The 7,500-nt window shown below is 47.3% G+C and overlaps 1 protein-coding gene across 7 annotated transcripts in view; it reads left to right on the top strand.

Annotated features, from left to right (window-relative positions):
• The window catches only part of dmd (dystrophin), a 565,648-nt gene that overhangs the window by 366,830 nt on the left and 191,318 nt on the right, over positions 1-7,500 (top strand). The window lies entirely within an intron of this gene.

Here is a 7,500-nt window from a genome sequence, read left to right as displayed (position 1 = left end):
AACAAACACTTACACACTAACATGCAAAACACTAGTATTTCATACACGTTTTAACCTGAAAGGCATGCTGGAAAACCCACTTGCAAACATCGCTTGCGAGATATACATTTGCATAAAATAGCATTTATTATTTGAAGTAAATAGCATTTACACAGTAGAGTTACTATTTATTAACATAATATTGGTTTGTCTGCGCTTAAGAAAGTTTCTTAAAAAACTTTCAAGTGGGATTCATGAAACTTAACCTGGTGAATTGTTCCCACTTTAAAGGCCTACTGAAATGAAATGTTCTTATTTAAACGGGGATAGCAGGTCCATTCTATGTGTCATACTTGATCATTTCGCGATATTGCCATATTTTTGCTGAAAGGATTTAGTAGAGAACATTGACGATAAAGTTCGCAACTTTTGGTCGCTGATAAAAAAGCCTTGCCTGTACCGGAAGTAGCGTGACGTCACAGGTTGTGGAGCTCCTCACATCTGCACATTGTTTACAATCATGGCCAGCAGCAGTGAGAGCGATTCGGACCGAGAAAGCGACGATTACCCCATTAATTTGAGCGAGGATGAAAGATTTGTGGATGAGGAAAGTGAGAGTGAAGGATTAGAGGGTAGTGGAAGCGATTCAGACAGGGAAGATGCTGTGAGAGGCGGGTGGGACCTGATATTCAGCTGGGAATGACTAAAACAGTAAATAAACACAAGACATATATATACTCTATTAGCCACAACACAACCAGGCTTATATTTAATATGCCACATAAACACCTCCCCCATCCCGTCCATATAACCCACCAATACAACTCAAACACCCGCACAACACACTCAATCCCACAGCCCAAAGTACCGTTCACCTCCGCAAAGTTCATACAGCACATATATTTCCCCAAAGTTACGTACGTGACATGCACATAGCGGCACGCACGTACGGGCAAGCGATCAAATGTTTGGAAGCCAAAGCTGTACTCACGGTAGCGCGTCTGCTATCCAACTCAAAGTCCTCCTGGTTGTGTTGCTGCAGCCAGCCGCTAATACACCGATCCCACCTACAGCTTTCTTCTTTGCTGTCTTCATTGTTCATTAAACAAATTGCAAAAGATTCACCAACACAGATGTCCGGAATACTGTGGAATTTTGCTATGAAAACGGGACAACTTAATAGCTGGCCACAATGGTGTCCCAATATGTCCGCACAATCCGTGACGTCACACGCAAACGTCATCTTACCGAGATGTTTTCAGCAGAATATTTTGCGGGAAATTTAAAATTGCCCTTTACTAATCTAACCCGGCCGTATTGGCATGTGTTGCAATGTTAAGATTTCATCATTGATATATAAACTATCAGACTGCGCGGTCGGTAGTAGTGGGTTTCAGTAGGCCTTTAAGTCTATTTTCTTGCTGGCGTGAGCTTGCTGGTCCTAATTAGAATCAGTAAACTCCAACCAGTGACCTTACCATAGGGCACACAACTTTATTCCATGGTTGTCTCAATTGGCACCCTTTTTGTACAGTACTTAAACTTAGGACCTGGGGCCTCATGTGCAAAGAGTTGCATGGATTTCCTACTAAAAATTGATGTATGTTCAAATCTAGAAAATAATTTAAGTAAGAAAAAAATCCTGACGTAATAAAGTGTGCGCACGCCTAATTTCAAGCACATTCTTTTGTTACATCGCAAACAACGTGGAATTTATCGCAGACCTTTGCGTGGCTGTGCACCCAGGGCACGCCCCCTTATAAACACGCAAATCTTTTGAAATTAGCCATGTGCATGAGATCTGCATGCACTGTGCAATCACAATTCAGTAGGAGGTGCTTCTTTATCGTGATTCCAGCGAACTGTCATTGCTCCATTTGTTTTGGAAACTGAACATAAGCGGTAAAAACAAATTGCCGGGTCCGTAAGGGGGTGAAGAGGAAGATGGATGTGGCCAAAACAAACCAGATATAAAGTGATGCTCACCCTGTTTGAAACCATAGTCGCTGCAATCAATTAAAACTTCAGGGGCCTCATGTGTATTAGCGGCCGACTGCAGCAACACAAACACGTAGCCGGTGTTTAATTGTTTACATTCCCGAACGATGACAGTCAAGCTTTACCATTGGCCTGTGGAGAACTGGGACAACATAGACTCTTACCAGGAGGACTTTGAGTTGGATACGCATGCTAGTGGAGATGGGACAACAGAGACTCTTACCAGGAGGACTTTGAGTTGGATATGCGCTACCGTGAGTACGCAGCTGCGGCTTCCAAACATTTGATCGCTTGCCAATACGTGCGTGCCGCTATTTGCATGTCACGTACGTAACTTTGGGGAAATATATGTGCTGTATGAACTTTACGGAGGTGAACGGTACTTTGGGCTGTGGGATTGAGTGTGTTGTGCAGGTGTTTGATTTGTATTGTATTGTATTGGACGTGAGGGGGGAGGTGTTTGTTATGTGGGATTAATTTGTGGCATATTAAATATAAGCCTGGTTGTGTTGTGGCTAAAAGAGTATATATATGTCTTGTGTTTATTTACTGTTTTAGTCATTCCCAGCTGAATATCAGGTCCCACCCGCCTCTCACAGCATCTTCCCTATCTGAATCGCTTCCACTGCCCTCTAGTCCTTCACTCTCACTTTCCTCATCCACAAATCTTTCATCCTCGCTCAAATTAATGGGGAAATCGTCGCTTTCTTGGTCCAAATCGCTCTCGCTGCTGGTGGCAATGATTGTAAACAATGTGCAGATGTGAGGAGCGCCACAACCTGTGACGTCACGCTACTTCCGGTACAGGCTAGGCTTTTTTATCAGCGACCAAAAGTTACGAACTTTATCGTCGATGTTCTCTACTAAATCCTTTCAGCAAAAATATGGCAATATCGCGAAATGATCAAGTATGACACATAGAATGGATCTGCTATCCCCGTTTAAATAAAAAAAATCTCTTTTCAGTAGGTCTTTAAACCATTGATTTGTGTTGTTCATTATTCCCACGTAGTAGTAGTGTGTCTGTGTGCGTGTATAACATGTCATCTGCTGTGTGATGTTGCCTCTTTCTATTTGATATCAAGTTTATTTTAGTGTGGGGCTGGTTGTTGCTTTCATTAGCAAAAGTTACTTCCTGCATTGAACTTGTTGTGCTTCTGACGCTGTCATGTTGACATCAAACCACATCAAAAGTAGCGTGCCACGTTCTCTCAGATGTATCAATAATGGCGTTGTAAAAGTAGTTCATTAGATTACTCTTTACTATGAACACTGGTTGATATACACCCAAACCTTAAGTATTTCAGGCCCTTTGTCTTCTGAGTGCATACTGTAAGTGGTTTCACACTGTAAGTGTGAACCCAAATTATACACAAAGCAAACTATAACCTGCTACCCAAGAATATACAACAATTCTTCTCAAAAAAAGAGGAGAAATATAATCTTAGAGAAAAATGTAATTTAAAACATTTGTACGCACGTCATCATCATCATCGGCGGTCACTCGTGGTCGAGTATGACTGTCCTCCTTCCTGGTCCTTGTGGGTCTTCAGGTGGGCGTAGAGGCCGATTCTGGACCCGATTATTCTGGGGCAATGTGGACAAGGGAATGTAGTGGTGGTGGGTTTGGGTTGGGCCTGCTTGATGGATGCTCTCTCCTTTCTTAGTCTGCGCTTGTCTTGTGCAGCATGGCGGAGGTCGTCATTATATTGCGCGGCACCCTCACGGACAAGGTTTCTCCACATCGTTCTGTCTTTTGCCTTGATTTCCCAAGACTTAAGGTCTATGCGACACTTTGTCAGGTTTGCCTTGATGTTATCCTTAAATCTCTTCTTTTGACCTCCCGGGGCCCGTTTCCCTTCAACAAGCTGTGAATAAAGAACTTGTTTTGGGAGGCGAGAGTCAGGCATGCGGACTACATGGCCAGTCCATCTAAGTTGGTTTTGGGCAATCGTGGCAGTGATGGTGGGCAAGCCAGCCTCCTCCAGGACGCTGGTGTTGGTGCGTCGGTCCTCCCAGCTGATCCTGAGGATTTTTCTGAGACATCTATGATGGTAGGTCTCAAGTGCCTTTAAGTGCCTGCTGTAGGTGGTCCAGGCTTCTGACCCATACAGAAGGGTGGGGAGCACGACTGCTTTGTAGACCAGGATTTTGGTCTTTGCTTGGAAGTCACGGTTCTCGAAGACTCGCTTCCTCAGCCTTGAGAAGGCCCCACTGGCACAGCTGAGGCGGTGGTGAATTTCATCGTCAATGACAGCTTTAGATGACAGGAGGCTCCCGAGATATTGGAAGTGGTCCACATTTTCCAGTCGGATTTTGTCAATTGAGAGGTTTGGGAGCAGGACAGGCGCACTACTGTTTGGTGGTGATTGGTGGAGGATTTGGGTTTTCTTTATATTGATGGCAAGACCAAGCTGTTTGTATGCCTTCGCAAAAGCAGACAGTGCACTGTAGGTCCTCTTCTGAGAGGGCTACGAGGGCATTATCGTCTGCATACTGCAGCTCCATGATGGATATGGTGGTGGTTTGACCTTTAGCCCTGAAACGGTTGATGTTGAGGAGTTGACCGTCGGTTCTGTACATTATTTTGACTCCCTGGGGCAGATGTATGTTTGTGAGATGGAGGATAGCAGCAACAAAGATGGAAAATAGTGTTGGAGCGATGACACATCCCTGTTTTACACCTGTGTCTACCCTAAAGGGTTCCGTTTCATCTCCACTGCCACTGAGCACTGTGGCTGACATGTTATCATGCAGTAGTCTCAGTACCCGGATGTATTTGTCTGGGCAGCCAATCTTGGACAGAACCAGCCAAAGGGCCTGACGGTTAACCGAGTCGAAGGCTTTGGTGAGGTCTATGAAGGCCATGTATAATGATTGGTTTTGTTCCCGGCATTTTTCTTGCAGTTGTCGTGCGATGAAAATCATGTCTGTGGTGCCTCTGCTTGGGCGAAATCCACTCTGAGACTCAGGAAGCACGCTTTCTGACAGGGGGGTGAGTCTGTTGGCCAAAACCCGAGCGAGGGCTTTCCCTATGGTGGACAGGAGAGAGATGCCACGGTAATTCCCACAGTCTGCCTTGTCTCCTTTCTTAAATATGGAGACAATTAGGGCATCTCTGAGCTGTGCAGGGATTTCCTCTTCTTCCCATATTTTGAGAAGCAGGACATGGATGTGCTTGGTAAGATCGGGTCCGCCTTTCTTCAGGACCTCTGCTGGAATGCCGTCGGGCCCAGCAGCCTTGTTGTTCCTCATCTTCCCAATGGCATCCTGCAGCTCATCCAAGGTAGGTGGTTCTCCCATGCTTTCATCTGTGGGTTGTTGTGGGAGTTGGTCAAGAGCCTCCATCTCAGGTATAGTGTCCCTGTTTAAGAGGTCCTCATAGTGTTCTTTCCACCTGTTTTAAATTGCGTCCTTGTCCTTCAGCAGCAGCAGACCATCCTTTGAGCGAAGGGGGGTTAGGCAGCGGTGGCTGGGACCATACACCACTCTTGTGGCATCGAAGAAGCCTCTCGTGTCTCCAGAGTCAGCAAGCTGCTCGATCTCCAGAGCCTTCTTTGTCCACCACTGGTTCTTCAGTTTCCTAACCTGTGTTTGGACAGCTGCCTTCGCTTTGGCGTGGGCTACTCTTTTCACTTTGCAGTGGATGTTGTTTTGGCAAGTGATGAAAGCTTGCCGCTTGTTGTCAATTAGTTGCTGGATCTCAGTGTCGTTCTCATCAAACCAGTCTTGATGTCTCCGCTTTTTGAGACCAAGGATATTTTTGCAGGATTTCATTATAGCAGTCGAAAGTGTGCTCCAGTGTGTTTCCGTATCCTCCGGGTACTGTTTGGGCAACGCTGCGCTAAAGGCCTCCTGCAGCTGTTGTTGGTAGGTGGTGTCACTCAACAGCTCGATGTTATTTCTTGGCCGACACTGTCTTTTCTGCATCCGTCTTTTCCGCATTAAGCGGATGGACATGATGGAGCGAATGAGGCGGTGGTCGGTCCAGCAGTCGTCTGCACTGGTCATTGCTCTGGTGTTTAGGACGTCGCAACGGTCTTTAGAGCGGACAATGACATAGTCAATGAGATGCCACAGTTTGGAGCGAGGGTGCATCCATGATGTTTTGAACTTGGTTTTCTGACGGAAAAGTGTGTTGGTGATGACCAGGTTGTGCTCCGAGCACTTAGTTAGCAGTAGTGTGCCATTAGAGTATGTATTTCCGACCCCTTCTCTCCCCAGCGTACCCCTCCATAGGTGGTGGTTTCGTCCCACTCTGGCGTTGAAGTCTCCGAGCAGGATTAACTTGTCCTCCTTGGGGACTTCAGATAGAACTTTGTCCAGGTCAGCATAAAAGGCCTCCTTAACTTCATCCTGTGCATCAAGGGTTGGTGCATAGGCACTAACAACCGTGGCCATATGACTGCTAGCAAGCATAAGGCGTAAGGTCATTAGGCGCTCGTTGATGCCCACAGGGAGTTCATGGAGGTGGTTGATGAGGCAGTTCTTAATAGCAAAACCCACACCGTGGATTCGTGGCTCATTTGCAGGCTTTCCTTTCCAGAAGAAAGTATATCCGCCTTTTTCTTCCTTCAGCTGCCCTTCGTCGGCCAGTCGGGTCTCGGAGAGTGCTGCGATGTCGATCTGGAACTTCCTTAGCTCTCTGGAGATGATGGCAGTTCGCCTTTCAGGTCGATTGCTGGCTTGGTTGTCCGTGAGGGTTCGCACGTTCCAGGCGCCAATGTGTAGTTTTTGTTTTCTTTGTTTCTGACCGCGTGGTGGTGATCCCTCTGGATGCGGTATTCCAGACAGGATGTTGCGAGGCAGGCTATTTTTAGGGTACCTTTTCTAACCCCCTCCCCTACTGGGGTGAGCAGAGTGGATCCTGAATAGGGCTGCTCAGTCATGGGTGCAGCTGCCGAGAAGCTCTTCTGCCTCAGTCCATGAGCTTAACGACTGAATCTAACACCCACCGCCTGTGTGCCAGGTTGTGGCTAGGGACTGCCAGACTTCACTGTCCTGCCCCCGTTACCACTTCCCGGTCGCCAAAGGACTTTGAAGTATCCGGGATGTAAAATGGATGGGTTCCCATTCGGGAGGACGCCTGCGCGTGACGTCTTTTAGCGTGGGGAGACTGATGCGCCTGCAGCCACCACACGGTCCTTGGCAGAGAGGGGCCTTGATCCAGTGGCATGGATCCATGACGACTAGAGACCACTCTCTGTTGCAGCCTTCATCCGCCTTCAGTGCCGTTGTGACATGCAGTGTCATCCTCCGCCACTTCCACCGTTGAGGTCTTATATCTATTTAACCCATAGATGGGGCAGTGGTTGGCGGATGCCAGGGCGTGTCCACACACTGGTGGGCCTGCACGCCTCGCCTCTGGGGCCCACTGCTGCTCCGAGATCCCCTAAAGTTTAGCCTGTGTCCGCAAAGACGCAGTTTACCGTGTGTGGCCACGAGGAGGCACCCCAGGGGTCTTCGTGGTGGAAAGGCTTTGTACCAGCAGGAGGAGACTTACGCACTCGGCTCCTCTTTTCA

The sequence above is a fragment of the Entelurus aequoreus genome, linkage group LG07 (assembly GCF_033978785.1).
Source record: "Entelurus aequoreus isolate RoL-2023_Sb linkage group LG07, RoL_Eaeq_v1.1, whole genome shotgun sequence".
NCBI lineage: Eukaryota > Metazoa > Chordata > Actinopteri > Syngnathiformes > Syngnathidae > Entelurus > Entelurus aequoreus.
The sequence above is the reverse complement of the archived record's forward strand: the minus strand, read 5'-3'. Positions and strand labels throughout refer to the sequence as shown.